Here is an 18,577-nt window from a genome sequence, read left to right on the forward strand (position 1 = left end):
TTAGACAAGATACTTACTTCAACTAGGCCAATTCAACTCTCGAAAATAGCTTTTCCCCTAAAATTCTCCTCCACGTGGCTCAAATCTAATCAAAATTGAGTTATTATCATCAACCAATGCAAGGGAAATCAATTATAATAGGTAAAGCTAAGATGTTTACACTTTTCCCAAAAAGTTAATAAAAGTCAATTGGGGCTCGCTCGGTCAACATTCGGGTCCAATGGTAGATTTTGACCACCCATGACCCCACGAGTTCATATATGTGATTAGTTTCAAAATCTGAGTCCAAATCGACTCTCAAAACTCAAATTCTTATTTTTCAAGAACTTGACAAAGTTTAACAAATTTTCACTTTGATTCACATGATTTTGATGTTAAAATCTAAGATATATTGATGGAATATGATTAAAAATAGATTAGAGTCACTTACCCAAAGTTTGTAGGTGAACATCCCCTCTCTAAATCGCCTCCTACCGAGTGTACGGTTAAAAAATTAGAGAATGTTTTTAAAAATCCTGTCTCCCAGCCCTTTGTACCAGCTGCAGATATCGCATTTATGACACAGGGTTCGTATTTGCGAACCCTCGGAATTGCGGAATAGGGCTCCCTTTCGCTACGACGTCTGCCCCCTACTATCACCTTCGCGATTATGAGGTTGGTGCTCGCAATTGTGATAACTGATCACCAACACACCAGTAGTTCATTTTAAGTTCAAAACCATTCTGATATATGTCCGGAACTCATCCAAGCCCTCGGGGCTCCAAACCAAACATCCACACAAGTCTAAAAATATCATACGAACTTGCTCACGTGATCAAAACATAAAAATAACATCCAAAACTATGAATTGAACTCTAAAATGCATTAATTTCAAAGTAAAGTTCATAGTTTTATAGAATTACGACTAAACGTCCGAATCTCAGCAAACCACCTCCAAATGACACCAAATTTTGCAGGCAAATTTCAAATACCATAACGGACCTATTCCAAGTCCAAAAATCATATTCTGAGCTCGATAGCTAAAAGTCAACCTACGGTCAAACCTTTCAACTTCAAATTGCCAAATTTTGGCAAATCAACACAAATCGACCTACGGATTTCCGAAATCAATTACAGGCATACACCTATGTCTGAAATCACGATACAAAGCTATCAGAGCCATCAAAATACCATTCCAGTGTCGTTTTCACAAAAGTCAAAGTTTGGTCAACATTTCTAATTTAAACTTCTAAGTTATGAATCAAAGGGTCCAAATTAACCCGAAAGCTTCCTAGAGCGAAACTAATCAACCCAGCAAGTCATAAAGTCTAAACACACATGTGTGAAGGGTGTTACACCCCATGTTTTCATACGTGAAACTATGCCATAACTAAATTGATGAAAGCTCGAAAATGAGATGTTACATCCCGCATTTTCGTACGTTAAAGTTTCATCGTAAGTTAATCGACGTAAGCTCGGGAATGAGATTATTTTGAGATTATAAGTATTATGCTATTTCAAATAAGTGATAGGTAAATTCGTGAAGGTGAGAGGGTGACTGATTCGAAGAAAATGAATTTCGTCGAAGTTTGACATTTTGGGATAAAATACGGTCTAAGCTATAATACCCGGTATTTATGGACTTATGTCATACAAGGTACCACATGACCATGATAGTAAGGTATATAAAGTGTGTTAAAAGTGAGTAGTATTTTAAGTAATTTGAGATAATTCTTAATTATGTGGATAATTGGGTAATTATGGATTTTTAAGTGGGAGATTAACTTGTAAATTGAATTTTGTGGATAATTATTTGGTGGATAAGCTTAACACATCACCAACGTGGCAGCAAGGAGTCAAATTGTTAAGATCAAACAATGACTCCTAAGCTTAGATTGCTAGGTGACTCACTTAGGGAATCAAGTGGGGCCCACAACCACATTGATAAAAGGACTTCCTAATCCATTTAATTGAGATTCTTATGACTACAGTAACGTATCTCCTTTACAAAAATTCATACGAGTTATAATACTTAATACTATAGCAACGTGGGATTTGCGATTCTAAGGAAGTACGGTGCAATCTTTCTCAAGAATATCAAACGGATGTTTCCCTACTTCGATCGCTGTTACGTGTTTTTGCAAAAGACGTGTGTTAGAGGGATGGCCAAGAGAATCGGTTTAGGTATGTTAAGGTTATCCCTTCTTTCTTTTTGGCATAATCCATATGATACAAAAGAAACGAGCAAATGCACTACTTCCATAAATGACTCTATTCATAGAAATACTAGACGTTCCTATGTTCTTGATTCCCCATATGTCTTATTATTCTATTGTCTGTTCATGGATCTCAGAAAATACGTAAGTTGATAAAGTTTATTTCATGATATTAATCAAAGGCATAATGGTCTTATGACATTCCGAGAGATTTTATTGATGTACTTCTCACGCATTGCATTCATTTATACATGTACATTGACCCATGAACAGATGTCGTTAATTACGCGTATACATGTATATGGGGTATGAGAAAAGGTTATGGCATTATATACGCACCACCACCTAATTAGCTGGTATATGTTGATGATTTGCCCACGGTGGCCGAGATGATGGGATGCCCTCAGAGGCTTGATGATGTTATGAACGTAGGGGTGGCAATTTGAGCCCAAACCCGCCCAACCCGCCTAGAGATTAATGGGTTGGGCTATAAAATTTTTAGCTCATGGGTCAATTTGGGCTGAGCCCAAGTTAACCCATTTTTTTTTATAGCCCATTCTGACCCATTAAGCAGCCCAAATACAACCTATGATACTCACTCAAAACAAAGGGATCTCAACCCAACTTGTCTAGAAGTTTACTATGTTGCCCAAATATTACTTTTTTCCTTTTTTTTATATTTTCAATTTTCTGTTCTTTTTTTTTTCTGCACCACCCACTCACCCTATCCCCTACCCCCCCTTTCCCCAAACCCCCTAAAAAAATTTACTTTTTTTTGTATTTTCAATTGTGACGACCCGACCAATCGTCTCATGAGTTACCGCTCTGTTTCCCCCATTTCTGCTTCTTTATGCTTCGTTATCCGTGTTTTATGGTATCGGGTTGGTCGGATCGAGTCCGGAATGATTTTTGATAAGGTTTGAGACACTTAGTCTCTTTTAAGGAAGCTTAAGTTGGAAAATCCAACCGGATGTTGACTTATGTGTGAGAGGGCTTGGATGTGAATTCCGATGGTTCGGTTAGCTTTGGGAGGTGATTTGTGACTTAGGAGTGTGATCGCAATGGGTTTTGGAGGTTCGGAGTAGAATTAGGCTTGAATTGGCGAAGTTGATATTTTGGCAATTTCCGGTTGGTAGGCGAGATTTTGATCCGAGGGTTGGAATGGAATTCCGAGAGTTTCAGTAGCTTCTTTATGTCGTTTAGGACGTGTGTGCAAAATTTTAGGTCATTCGGACGTGGCTTGGTTGGATTTTTGATCAAAAGCGTGTTTCGGATATTTTTAGAAAACTTAGGCTTGAATTCGATGTGAATTGGTGGATTTGGTGTTGTTTGAGGTGTTTTGACGATTGGAACAAATTTGAATAAGATATTGGATCATGTTTGTGCTTTTGGTTGAGGTCCCGGGGGCCTCGGGGTGATTTCGGATGGTTAGCGGGAAATATTGGAATTTGTGTTGCAGCTTCAGATTTGCAGCTTCTGGTATTTTCGCATCTGCGGCTTGTGGACCGTAGATGGGGCGCCGCAGATGCGGGTGTTTCATCGCAGAAGCAAAAATGGGTCAGGCGAGCTGGACTGCAGAAGTGGCTAAAGGGATCGCATCTGCGGAAGCGCAGATGCGGAAGAGGCTCACAGATGCGGCTTAGACCGGTTTAATGAACTCCGCAGAAGCGGGTGTGTTAACCGCATATGCGGTACCGCAAAAGCGGATTTTTGGACCGCAGATGCGGTTATGTCTGGGCAGAATGTGTATATGTCTTCCTTCGCGATTTTTTGAAGGGTTTAACCATTTTTGCACTCGGAATTGGGAGCTTTGGTGGCGATTTTGAAGAGAGGAATCAAAGAGACTTCGTTGAGGTAAGGATTTTTGGACCTAAAACTCAATTCTATGGTAGGTTTTCATGGATTTAGGTCTGTAATTAAAGGAAATGAAAGGCTAAAATGGAGGTCTAGGGCTTGGGATTTTGAAATTTGATTTGTGGATTTGAAGGACCAATTGGGGTCGGATTTGGGAACTTTTGGCATGTATGAACTCGTGAGGAGATAAAGAACCCGTTGATGCGAAAATTTCTGAGTTTCGAGAAGTGGTCCCGGGGCTCGGGTTTTGCCAATATCGGGATTTTTGATATTCTTCGATTTTTTTCGCTTGGTCTTTGTTCCCTTAGCATAATGTGACGTATTCGTTCTGGTTTTGGTCAGATTCGACGCGCGAGGAGGCCGATTTGAGAGACAAGGGCATAGCGAGCTAGAGCTTTGGCCGGTTTGAGGTGAGTAATGATTGCAAATGATATCCTGAGGGTTTGAAACCCCGTATTTGCACATCGTATTGCTATATTGAGGTGACTTGCATGCCGGATAGCGAGCGTAGGATAGAGCACCGTTGGGGATTGTGACTTTGTCCGTCCCGATTAATGAATTTATTGCGTATTTGACTGAAATTTACTTGTTATCATCATAGTTTGGGCTGATTTCCATACTTGGGCTTCATGCCAGCTATTTGAACCCTTCGGGGATTGTTATTGATATTTCCTCGCTGTTCTGATTTTTATACTTGAACTCAGTCATGTATTTTCCACTGCTTTTAAAACTCAGCCATGTTTATTTTGCTTTAACACTTGAAATGATATTTCCAATAGTATTTGGGCTGAGCATCATGTTTTACTGTTGCCCTAGTGGCTTATGTGATTTTTGACTGAGTAAGGCCGATGGCCGGTATTTTGAGGATACTTTTGGATCGGGCTGCACGCCGCATCAGTTAGATACTGATTTGATTATGAGGCCGAGGGCCTGAGGTTTGTACGCCACAAGATGGCTTGATATTGCGCTTGGGCCGTAAGGGGCCCCTCCCGGAGTCTGCACACCCCCAGTGAGCGTCGTCGACGATAAATAGATCGGGCTGCACGCCGCAGCAATATATGGATTGGGCTGCACGCCGCAGCGGTACTGGTACTGTTCGATGTGTTTACTTTATTTCATTTTTCTGCCATTATCTGTTGTCCGTGCTACTTCATGCAATACCAACTTGATTGCCTGGCATTATCTGAAAACTGAGTGTTGTGCCCGAGGGGCGAATTTCTGTGCTTATCTGCACTATTGTTTTGCATTCAATTGCGTAACCACTGAAAAAGTTATTTCCAAAAGAGGTTTAAACTGAGCCGAGATGTTTTTCTAAGGATTTCACAGCTTCACTGTTTTCTAAAAAAAAGGGTTTTACACCGCTCTATACAGCATGACGGTTTGTTTTACGAGATTTCTTACTGCTCAGTTATTATTTACCTTTATTACTCACTGAGTTGGAGTACTCACTTTACTCCCTGCACCTCGTGTGCAGATACAAGTATTTATTCACCCGGTAGCGGGTTTTGGCTGATTGGAGGCAGAGCTATAGGAGTTTAGCGAGGTGACTGCCAGCGTTCGCAGCACCGCTTCACTCTCTGTTGTTCATTATTCCTGTTCACTGTATTTTTAGACCTTGTAGTTGTATTTACCTCTTATAGATGCTCGTGACTTGTGACACCCCGATTAGGGCTGTGTTGGGTTGTACTTCCGCTAATTAATATTATTAAATCATATTTAGACTGCTTATTCATGTTCAACTATTTTTGAAAAGGCGATATGGGTTAGTTGGCTGGCCTTGTCTTCATGAGAGGCGCCATCACGGCTAGAGCGGGGATTTGGATCGTGACAAGTTAGTATCAGAGCCTAGGTTACATAGGTCTCACGAGTCATGGGCAGGTTTAGTAGAGTCTCACGGATCGGTACGGAGACGTCTGTATTTATCCTCGAGAGGCTGCAGAACCTTTATGAAAACTTCGCATTCTTGAATTCTTATCGTGCGTCCCTGATTCAGCTTGAAAAGTAACTCTTGAAATTCCTTCCACACATTCGCATGCGCGCATGAGCGCTCAGTATCAGATGTGCCTTGATGGCTTGTGATTCCCCGATCGAGGGGCGAGATGTGATTTCTGTGAGTTGATGTTGGGCCAGTCTGAAGGACTTGAGGCCGGATCTTTGCCTATGGCTTGATCACCGAGATGCTGAGTGTGTGAGTAAGTGTTTTGAACTTATATGTTCGGTATTGTCCCTATTTGTGGAAGTGACGGCTGGATATCCACGTGACGAGTATGTTAGTACTGCGAGATGTTTTTGCGTGACTTGGAAGTGACGACGAAGGTCTGCTGGATGATAAGAGAACTATTAGGTGTTTGAATTCCATCGTGATTCGAGGTATAGCTCCGAGTTATGAGCGTGTGAAGGATATCTTTCATGTTTTCTGGTTTCGAGTGAAGTAAAATCCATGTTGTGGTATGAGTTGAGACTCAGGAAGACTAAGTGACTACGGACAGTTTATGACGGTGGAAAGTATATATAAATGTTATATTGAGGCGAAGCAGGTGGGTTATCTCCTGCGGAGTGTTCTGAAGTGGTGTGATCCCTATGTGTATGTTAGAAGATCTCATGTGTAATTGAAAAGTACGTGTTGAAATTTGAAATTTCGGGTTGCTTAAGAGAGCGGGCTTAACTGTTGTGGGGATGAATGCGAGATTTGTAGAAGATTTACAATACTAGATGATCTGTGTTTTCACAAACTTATAAATGATTTGAGTTTAATCTCACTATGGTATTGTGGCATCAATAGAGTAAAAGTGTTATGAGTTATTGAGTGTATCTTGATCTATGGCTTCGAGCCAAGTGGGGGAGTCGGCTGTGAGCAGTTGATTGCACGGTTAGGTGCTATGGTGGTTCCAGTTTGGGGCGTGCGAGTGAATTAGCTATGGCTAGAGTAAAGGAAAATTTTGACAAAGGTTATATTATGCTTCATAGGGTATGAGAATCACGGGATGTCTAGAGTTGTTGTTGGTAAAGAATGCTCGGTGCATAGATCAGGAAGTTGCTTGGTTGTATTGGGATGAGGATTTCTTTCTGCGGTATCGGAGTGCAATTGAGGCACGGGTGGTTCTGTTCGTTATGTCAGGTAAATTGCAGTTTGAATGAGGATGAATGACTTGCGAGGATGGATCTAATATGTTCAAGATTCTACAGAGAACAATCGGGTATTTTAAAGTTGCGTGTGTGGTTAGATACCGTGTTTTCATTGGAAGAGGTCCAGATTTATGGTATTTCTATGTTAATTATGGGATTCTATGTACCAGTATCAAGAAAGTAAAGGTAACGGATTTAGATTCGCAGGAAGTTCTGCAGAGTAAAGTATTCTGGAGTGTGGTGTTTCGGGGAATATTTAAGGGAGTATTCAGCGATTTATGGGTTTCGGACAGTGTGGTTTTATGCTTGGGTCTCGTGTGGTAGGCCTGGGTTGAGGAATTGTGGTGCTACAGCAAGGGGAAATATCAAGTTGAAGATAAATCAGAAGGAATTTTAGATAGATGGGGTAGCCTGATAGTAGACCGGATCGGCATGGTAAGGATATGATTAATTCTTTGTGTGTGTTCGAGGTAATGAGTTCGTACAAGTATTTTGCAGCAATGCTCTTGGGTTTGACGGCTTGCTTAGCTTGGTCTAGTTAGAAGGATTCAGTCCTGGCAGTTTAGTTTGTGCAAATGGAATTGGGAGAGTTCTTGTTGGGTTTGTACCGTGGTTTGGAGATGTATATTTTCTATGGGTGTGCGGAGCATGGGATGTACAGCGATTCTTCTTCTAGATGGGACCAATGGAAAGTTCTTGACTAGTTGAGTGCGTAGATGTCTTTGGCTCGGAAGGGAGATAAAGTTTTCATGTTATCCTCAGAGGGTATGGTGTATGCGGTATGTTGTGGAGGACCGAGACTTGCGTGTGTTAGGCTACAGTTCAGTTCTAAAAGGGAGTTCATAAAACTCTTGAGCAGCGGGTAGCCTCAGATAGTTAAGGGAATGATATTTCTAATTGGAAGTGATTTGACGATAGTATATGTTCAGAAAAAGGGTAATGTGATTAAGTTGATGGCACTTCGGTAATAATGCGACACTTTCTTGTTAGATCGACTGGTGATATTCAGGTTTGCTTGGTGGCACAGGGAAATTTTAGAGTATCTATCGTGGGATGATGGGGTATTTAAGGTGGTATGCTTTCGGACGGCGAAACTGGAATTCAGGTACGATGATTCGTGTGCTATATGGAGTTGGAGACTGGGAGTTCTCATATGCAGGCTATGTTGTGGTTGTGGATCGTGTGTATCGGCATCGTTTAGCGGCTTTCGGGATTTGGAGGCTCGAGTGGATCTTTCTTTGCTGATATGTTAGATTTTGGATGTGATGTTGGAGTTCAGACTGGTTGTCTCAGTGTTGGGCTATTCTGGACTATTACGCTATGGGCTATGCCGGAAATGCCACGGGTTGAGTTGCAAGGTGCGTCGGAGTATATCTTGGTAGAGTGGTTTTATATTTTGAAGACCCAGCGGACGACTGGGAAGGATTGTCTTTCTTACTTGGGCTCTTGTGATAAGTGTCAGTGCTGAGGCTCCTTATATTGATTCAGTTCCGGGTGAGGGATTCTTCGGATGTGTTTCTTGAGGCCGGGCATGTCACCAGGCAAGGTTGTTGATTTCGGTATTGATTTGGTGCCTAGCACCGTATCGTATGGCACCAGCTAAGTTATAGAGGTGGAAAGAGCAGCTTCAGGTGTCCTTGATAAGGAGTTCGTTGGCAGGCCATTGGGGATGTGTGTTTTAACTTGAGTCGGCTTGGATGGCTCCGAATTGTATTGTTGAGGAATGCATTGATTCAATCGTGGTTGAGCTTATCAGTGATCTAGGGAGATCCATGAGTTGCTTTTCTGTGTTGCGAGGTGTTATGATTTGTTGGTTATAGGCACGTATGGTGCGGTTCAATTGGGGTCTCTTAGTGGAGTTCAGGCGGGAAGAGTAATTGGGCGTTGCTCAATGAATGGCGTATCGGTTATGTCCTATCGGATTGCGTGGCGTATGTTATTTGTTTCGCCGTGGGTGTAATGAGTTTCTTGGTTCCAGACATCAACTTGTGCGTGGTTGTCACTTTCGAGCATAGTGACTTGAGGTGTTTCATGTGGAGCAGTGTTTGATGGGATCGCGCACTGCAGCGATGCTATATGGAGATATGACCTTGTGGGTTGGATTCGTGTGTTCTATTTCTATGATCCGAGACGGGTTCTCAGTCTTGTGTCGTGGCGATACTGGTGAGCTTGGGGTGCAGCTCTTTTGTTTGAGTCATTTTTCATGATTTGAGTATGTTCGGACCGTTTCTTATTGATGCGCGTATTATGCAAGTTGTGTCTTAGGCATGTATTGATGTGTCATGTCACCAAAGTGGTGTGTTGGATTCGAGGTGATCGTTAAGATCATTAATGAATATGGACGGATTTGATTTCAGCTTGTTGGAAGGATAATATCGAGGTTCGGCTCGGGAATCTACTGAGGTAGTACCAAAAGGGAAGTGGCTTCATGAATGGTTGATCTGAGAAATGGTGATGGCTTACTGCATGTTCTAGTTATCAGTTGCAGTATATGTAAAAGTGTTGGAATGAACTTTAGTTGATAAGAGATTTTCTATCTGTATTCAGGCATTGTGTGCAGCTGCTGGGAATGGAAGTTATCCTTACAAGTATTTGAGTTATGTGGTATATCAGGTAATTGCACCTGAGGTTACAGGTATGGGTTATTACAGCTGGTTCGGGCTTATTCTGAATATAGATATGAGGTTCTGATCTTGTGTATGATTTCGGAAAGGGAAATGTGGTTCTAAGGTTTATGGGATAGATAGGGATGTGAAATTTCAGTTACAATGTGTTATCGGACCTATATGAGATAGGGTGACGTGGGATCACCCCCGGGTATATGCATGGTAAGGTTATTTCAGCGATTGGTTGGCATTTGGAACAACTCCGGGCACGTTCGAGGATGAACGTTTGTTTAAGTTGGGGAGGATGTGATGACCCGGCCAGTCGTCTCATGAGTTACCGCTCTGTTTCCCCCATTTCTGCTTCTTTATGCTTTGTTATCCATGTTTTGTGGTATCGGGTTGGTCGGATTGAGTCTGGAATGATTTTTGATAAGGTTTGAGACACTTAGTCTCTTTTAAGGAAGCTTAAGTTGGAAAAGCCAACCGGATGTTGACTTATGTGTTAGAGAGCTCGCATGTGAGTTCCGATGGTTCGGTTATCTTTCGGAGGTGATTTGTGACTTAGGAGTGTGATCGCAATGGTTTTTGGAGGTTCGGAGTAGAATTAGGCTTGAATTGGCGAAGTTGATATTTTGGCAATTTCCGGTTGGTAGGCGAGATTTTGATCCGAGGGCTGGAATGGAGGTTTCAGTAGCTTCGTTATGTCATTTAGGACGTGTGTGCAAAATTTCAGTTCATTCGGACGTGGCTTGGTTGGATTTTTTATCAAAAGCGTGTTTCGGAAGTTTTTAGAAAACTTAGGCTTGCATTCGATGTGAATTGGTGGATTTGGTGTTGTTTGAGGTGTTTTGATGATTGGAACAAGTTTGAATAAGATATTGGGTCATGTTTGTGCTTTTGGTTGAGGTCCCGGGGACCTCGGGGTGATTTCAGATGGTTAGCGGGAAAAATTGGAATTTGTGTTGCAGCTTTAGATTTGCCGCTTCTGGTGCATCTGCGGCTTGTGGACCGCAGATGCGGGTGTTTCATCGCAGAAGCGAAAATGGGTCAGGCGAGCTGGACCGCAGAAGCGGCTAAAGGGATCGCATCTGCGGAAGCGCAGATGCGGAAGAGGCTCGCAGATGCGGCTTAGGCCGGTTTAATGAATTCCGCAGAAGCGGGTGTGTTGACCGCATATGCGATACCGCAAAAGCGGATTTTTGGACCGCAGATGCGGTTATGTCTGGGCAGAATGTATATATGTCTTCCTTCGCGACTTTTTGATGGGTTTAACCATTTTTGCACTCGGAATTGGGAGCTTTGGGCGATTTTGAAGAGAGGAATCAAAGAGACTTCGTTGAGGTAAGGATTTTTGGACCTAAAACTCAATTCTATGGTAGATTTTCATGGATTTAGGGCTGTAATTAAAGGAAATGAAAGGCTAAAATGGAGGTCTAGGGCTTGGGATTTTGAAATTTGATTTGGGGATTTGAAGGACCAATTGGGGTCGGATTTGGGAACTTTTGGTATGTATGATCTCGTGAGGAGATAAGGAACCCGTTGATGTGAAAATTTCTGAGTTTCGAGAAGTGGGCCCGGGGCTCGAGTTTTGCCAATTTCGGGATTTTTGATATTTTTTGATTGTTTTCGCTTGGGCTTTGTTCCCTTAGCATATTATGACGTATTCGTTCTGGTTTTGGTCAGATTCGACGCGTGAGGAGGACGATTTGAGAGACAAGGGCATAGCGAGCTAGAGCTTTGGCCGGTTTGAGGTGAGTAATGATTGTAAATGATATCCTGAGGGTTTGGAATCCCGTATTTGCACATCGTAGTGCTATATTGAGGTGACTTGCACGCTGGATAGCGAGCGTGGGGTAGAGCACCATTGGGAATTGTGACTTGGTCCGTCCCGATTGATGAATTTATTACGTATTTGACTGAAATTTACTTGTTATCATCATAATTTGGGCTGATTGCCATACTTGGGCTTCGTGCCAGCTATTTGAACCCTTCGGGGATTCTTGTTGATATTTCCTCACTGTTTTGATTTTTATACTTGAACTCAGTCATGTATTTTCCACTGTTTTTAAGACTCAGCCAAGTTTATTTTGCTTTAACACTTGAAATGATATTTCCAATAGTATTTGGGCTGAGCATCATGTTTTACTGTTGCCCTAGTGGCTTATGTGATTTTTGACTGAGTAAGGCCGATGGCCGGTATTTTGAGGATACTTTTGGATCGGGCTGCACGCCGCATCAGTTAGATACTGATTTGATTATGAGGCCGAGGGCCTGAGGTTTGTACGCCACGAGATGGCTTGATATTGCGCTTGGGCCGTAAGGGGCCCCTCCCGGAGTCTGCACACCCCCAGTGAGCGTCGTCGACGATAAATAGATCGGGCTGCACGCCGCAGCAATATATGGATTGGGCTGCACGCCGCAGCGGTACTGGTACTGTTCGATGTGTTTACTTTATTTCATTTGTCTGCCATTATCTGTTGTTTGTGCCACTTCATGCAATACCAACTTGATTGCCTGGCATTATCAGAAAACTGAGTGTTGTGCCCGAGGGGCGAATTTCTGTGCTTATCTGCACTATTGTTTTGCATTCAATTGCGTAACCGCTGAAAAAGTTATTTCCAAAAACGGTTTAAACTATTCCGAGATGTTTTTCTAAGGATTTCACAGCTTCACTGTTTTCTAAACAAAAAAAGGGTTTTACACTGCTCTATACAGCATGACGGTTTGTTTTATGTGATTTCTTACTGCTCAGTTATTATTTACCTTTATTACTCACTGAGTTGGAGTACTCACTTTACTCCCTGCACCTCGTGTGCAGATACAGGTATTGATTCACCCGGTAGCGGGTTTTGGCTGATTGGAGGCAGAGCTATAGGAGTTTAGCAAGGTGACTGCCAGCGTTCGCAGCACCGCTTCTAACTCTGTTGTTCATTATTCCTGTTTAGTGTATTTTTAGTCCTTGTAGTTGTATTTACACTCTTATAGATGCTCGTGACTTGTGACACCCCGATTAGGGCTGTGTTGGGTTGTACTTCCGCTAATTAATATTATTTAATCATATTTAGACTGCTTATTCATGTTTAACTATTTTTGAAAAGGCAATATGGGTTAGTTGGCTGGCCTTGTCTTCATGAGAGGCGCCATCACGACCAGAGCGGGGTTTTGGGTCGTGAAATCAATTTTCTATTTTTTATTTTTCTGCACCACCCACACACCCTACCCCCCTCCCCCCGCGCACAAATCCCTGAAAAATTTTAATTTTTTTTTGTTTTTTCAATTTTTTGTTTTTTTGGTTTTTCTGCACCACCCTATACCCTACCCCCCTCCATGCAAACCCCCTCAAAACTTTTTTTCTTTTTACTTTTTTTTTGTATTTTTAATTTTCTATTTTCTGTATTTTTGTTTTTCTGCACCATCCACTCACCCCAACCTCCCCCCCTCCCCCCCTGCAAAATATTTTTCAACTTACACATTTTTAGGTAAAAGGTTTTTTTATGCAAGATGAGCATGGTTCTAAAATATGGGTCAAGTTGGGCGGGTTGGGTTATGACCCATTGTTTAGCCCATCTTGACCTAGCCCATCTTGGCCCAAGTACACTTTGGGCTGGGTTGTGCAATAACCCATTTGTTGACTTAACCCATCTTGACCCGCCCAAATTCAGCCCAACCCGCCCATTTGCCACCCCTAATGAACGCATATAGCTATGCATGGTATGAAATTTATACGCATATGCATGACATTTTAAATATGAAATGATTCATAGAGCTATTCAGACATACATGTTGAGTCTTTTACTCCATATTTCTCTTATGTTTATTATTTACTGATTTCCATTCCTTACATACTCGTTATATTATTTGTACTGACGTCCCTTTTGCCAGGGGACGTTGTGTTTCATGCTGCAGTTCCCGATAGACAGGTTGAGAGTCCTCCAAGTAGGCTATCAGCTCAGCGGAAGGTGTTTGTGCGCTCCATTTGCTCCGGAGTTGCCTATTAGGTCAGTATGCTTTGGACATATATTGATTGGTATGTCGGGGCCCTGTCCAACCTTATGACGTTTATGTAATCTTAGAGGCTTGTAGACATGTCATGTATATGAAAGATTGTATGGCCATGTCAGCCTATGTTTAGTTTACGGGTGATCATTTTGGCCTTATAGGCCCATACGTCATATGTGTAAGTTTCTATATCAGGTTGGGTCGTTCTATGTCGAGTATTCCCTCATGTTTTATACTTGTAATCTCATGACGGCCCTTATGTCTCATTTACCTATGATAGTATGATACGAAAGATACGTTACATTGGTACTCGATTGAGTAAGGTATCGGGTGCCCGTCGCGGCCCATCGGTTTGGGTTGTGACAAAGGGGGAACAATTACACAAAATGACTGATCGGGTCGTTATAGACCATGGGTTGAATCTATGGCTATCGGGTTGAGATTTTAGTTTCAGGACTTGGAATAGGTCTGTTTTTTACATTTGGAACTTGTGTGAAAAATTTGGTGTCATTCCGAGTTATTTTTGGTAGGATGTTTTGGTGTTCGATTCATCGTTTCAGATGTTATTTTTGTGTTTTGAGCACGCGAGCAAGTTTGAATCATATTTTTAGACTTGCGTGTATGTTTGGTGTGTAGCTCCGGGAACTCGGGTGAGTTTAGGACGTGTTTCGGACCATTTGAATTGAGTTTCAGATTGCTGGTTCTTGGCTGGTGTTGCAGGCCTCGCAAACGCGAGCACTAGTTTGCATTTGTCGTGACCGCATTCCAATGGTTTTAGTCGCAATTGAGAAGAAGGGTTGCAAGGGAAGGTTTCGCATTTGCGAAGCCAGCCTCGCAATTGCGATGGGGAGCTGGGCATAAGCAGACAGCATTTCCGACCCTTCTCTCGCATTTGCGATGTCTGCTGGGTTTGCATTTGCAGACAATGTGTCGCATTTGCGAATTCTGTAGTATTTCAAAGACTTCTCTTTTGTGAGCCAATGGTCACATTTGCAAACCCATGTTTGAAAATGCGACTTCTACAGCTGAACAAATAGTTGGGATTTCGGGACTTAGAGCCCGTTTGCATTGGCTTAAAAAAAGTGGCTTTTCAGCAGAAATAACTATTAAGTCAAAAAGCAATAAGTTGGGATTGCCTAGCTCATTGCTTTTGGCTTGTTTTAAGTAGTTTTAAATTTATTTTAAGTATTGTTTGACTTTGCCAAATACTGAAAAAAGCTAAAAATAGCTTAAAAGTATATTTGACTAGCTTAAAAGCCAATCCAAACACCTTCTTAGTCTTGTTTTATCATATTTTTGACTCAAATTTGATATTATAACATGATTACTGTCATGGGCGGCTTTCCAGCCCAGCCACATGTAGATGCCAACAGCGTAGCGTGTGCAGACAATGCCGCGCGCACAGACTGTGATGCCAAAGAGAAGGTTGCTGACAACGGACCTGTTTCTACCTTGTAGAAAACTAAGTCCTTTTCATTGTAAATATAGAGTAGTTTTATTTCATGTACTTCTATTATGTTTCTTTAGCTTAGTTAGTTCTAGTTTTTGTAACTTTGGTTTATTTTTTTAAGCACTATTAGGTGGGATCAAGCAATCAAACTTTCTAGCAAGCAAACAATTCTCTGTACTGGTGTCTCTCCCCCTGGACACCGTGTTGCTTTTATGTAATAGTTTTCATTAATACAATTAAGCTTTCTTTCATTCTCAATTCTCATTTCAGTTCTCTCAACTGCTCTTGACATTGGTTTTCCCGTACGGCACTGACAATCCCGTCTAGCTTACGGAGGGACCTCAATTGGCGGATAGTAACTGCACCGATATCAGTTGCTTAGCCTTATGTCGCCCTTCCAAGGAATCTTAGGAAGGCGCCGCGTAATAATTGGTATCAGAGAGTAGGCTCGACATCGGACTAGGGAACACATTGCCATTACCACCATTTCTGACCATGGTGAATCATGGGGACCGCATTGCGGCCCTTGAAAAGACGGTTGACGTATTAAGGCCCATTGTGGATACAACGCTTGAACTAAGAACCAGCCTAGTGCAAAGGTTGGATGACCTAGACCGCAGAATGCTCCAGGCCGAAGTTGACATAGAAAACATCAGTCGCGACTTTGAGAGAGACCGGCAAACGGCATCCACCGAGGCAGCCGAAATTTTTTGCAAATTCGAGGGCCTCCAACAGGAGCATGCCAAGGATTTAGCCTATAGGGCACAAGAGGCAGACAGGGTGACTGCCATGCAACAAACTATAGACAACTTGACAGGCCAGCTCAATGTTGTCAATGCTACTTTACAAGGCCTGCTTCGAGGAGGCATAAACCAAATTGGGGGTGCTGTGAACCTTGCCCCCGCAGCACAAAAACTGAAGATTCTTGAGCCAAAACCATACAATGGAGCTCTGAATGCCAAAGAAGTGGAAAACATCATCTTCGACATCATACAGTACTTCGATGCTGTGGGGGCCTAGAAGAAGCTAAGAAGGTAGCAACTACTACCATGTATCTTTAGGGTGATGCTAAACTCTGGTTGCGGGTGAAGTACGAAGCCATCAGGGCCGGTAAAGATGCTCTCGAGACATGGGCAGAACTGAAGGCAGCCATACGCCTACAGTTCTTCCCCGAAAATGTTGAGTACAATGCAAGGAGAAAGCTACGGGAGCTCTGCCAGACCAAATCAGTGCGGGATCACGTGCGAGAATTCTCTGCGCTCATGCTGAACATACGTGACATGGGGGGAAAAGATAAGCTCCTCACATTCCTTGAAGGGTTGAAACCTTATGCCCATATGGAGCTGCAAAGACAAATGGTAGATACCCTACCCAAGGCGATCCAAGTAGCAGAATGCCTTGGGGACTATCAAGTGTAAGATCGGAAGGATAGGCCTCAACCGCCTTCCCAAGCGGGACACAAAGGGGGCCAGCCCAGCAATGGTGGCCCTAGCAGAAGTGGAGGAGATCGGACTGCAACAAAATCTAAGGCTCCCTCCTCAGGCAGCAATAGTGTTGTGTCAAACAACAATGATCGGGGGAGAATGGCCCCTTCAGGATGTCGTCATTGCGGCGGACCACATTAGAACAACTAATTCCCACATGCACAGATGAACTCCCATCAAGTTTTTGATGATGGGGCCGATGACGACATAGATTATGCGGACCAGACCGAACCAGTAGGTGCCTTCAATGCAATTGTTGGCTCTATTTTTGAGGCCTTAGCGGAAACCAGTGCTAGTATCCGTAAGAAGAAGGACCCCTGTCCAATCACTAAGAAAGGGAAAAAGAAGGCGGATGAGAGGACTCCTCTTAAACAAGAGAAGACCTTAATGTTCGTCGAGATGAAGGTAAATGGCAAGCCCATTCGGGCGATGATAGACACAGGTGCTACCGATAACTACTTAGCCTCGACTCAGGTGAAGCGCCTTGGTCTAGTTGTAGGAAAGGGTAGAGGTCGTGTCAAGGCTATCAACTAACCTCCTCAGCCAGTGGGTGGAATAGCCAAAGAGGTACCTGTGAAACTTGGCCCTTACGAAAGAAAATTCAACCTGCGAGTGGTGATCATAGATGACTTCGAGTTGATAGTTGGGTTGGAATTCCTAAGGCAAACCAACACATGCCCGTACCGTATTCAGAAATGCTACTGAACGGGGCCAAGCCCTGTATTATCCCGTGCATGCCCATGAAGATAGCCGTTGAGAACATCTCGGCCTTGCAGTTGAAGAAAGGGGTCAAACATGAACCTACATTCCTAGCAACCCTCTGCATTGAAGATATAGAACGCTCCTCGGGTCCCATTCCTGCACTCGTGAAGGAGCTGCTACTGAAGTTAGAAGACGTCATGCCACAGGACATGCCAAAGCGACTCCCGCCTAGGCGCACTGTGGACCGTGAGATTGAGTTGGTGCCGGGTGCGAAGCCACCCGCTCGGGCGCCTTACAGAATGTCACAACCCGAACTCACCGAGCTTCGGAGACAGTTGATGGAAATGCTAGACATAGGGATCATCGTGCCCTCCAAGTCCCTATACAGGTCCCCTGTCTTATTCCAAAAGAAACATGATGGCAGCCTATGACTCTGTGTGGATTATCGGGCTCTAAACAAAATCACCATGAAGAACAAGTACCCTATTCCGCTAATGGCAGATTTGTTCGATAAACTGGGTGGTGCAACGGTGTTCACCAAGATAGACCTGAAGACAGGTTATTGGCAAGTTTGGATTGCAGAGGGTGATGAACACAAGACAACTTGTGTGACAAGATATGGGTCGTATGACTTCCTGGTTATGTCATTCGGCTTAACTAATGCTCCAACCACATTTTGCACCCTGAAGAACCAAGTATTCTGAAAGTACATTGACGAATTCGTGGTGGTCTACTTGGATGACATTGTGGTATATAGCCAAACACTTGAAGAACACCTGGAGCACTTGCGGAAGGTGCTAGCCCGATTACGGGAGCACAAAATATATTGCGAAGCTATCCAAGTGCTCCTTTGCTCAAAAACACATTGACTTCCTCAGACATGTCATCGAGGAAGGGCGGATCAAGATGGACCAACAGAAGATTCAGGCTACCACAGATTGGTAGCCGCCTAAGGATATCCACGCCTTGAGGGCGTTCCTTGGCCTATGCAACTTCTATCGGCGATTTGTGAAAAATTACTCCCTCATCGCAATGCCATTGATAAAACTCCTCAAGAATGCCATGCCTTAGGATTGGGGACCCAGGCGAGCGGAGGCCTTCAACGCATTGAAAGCGGCTATGTCTAGTAGCCCCATCTTGGCCTCCCTAATTTGGCGAAGC

Source organism: Nicotiana attenuata, chromosome 5 (genome assembly GCF_001879085.1).
Source record: "Nicotiana attenuata strain UT chromosome 5, NIATTr2, whole genome shotgun sequence".
In the NCBI taxonomy this organism is placed as follows: domain Eukaryota; kingdom Viridiplantae; phylum Streptophyta; class Magnoliopsida; order Solanales; family Solanaceae; genus Nicotiana; species Nicotiana attenuata.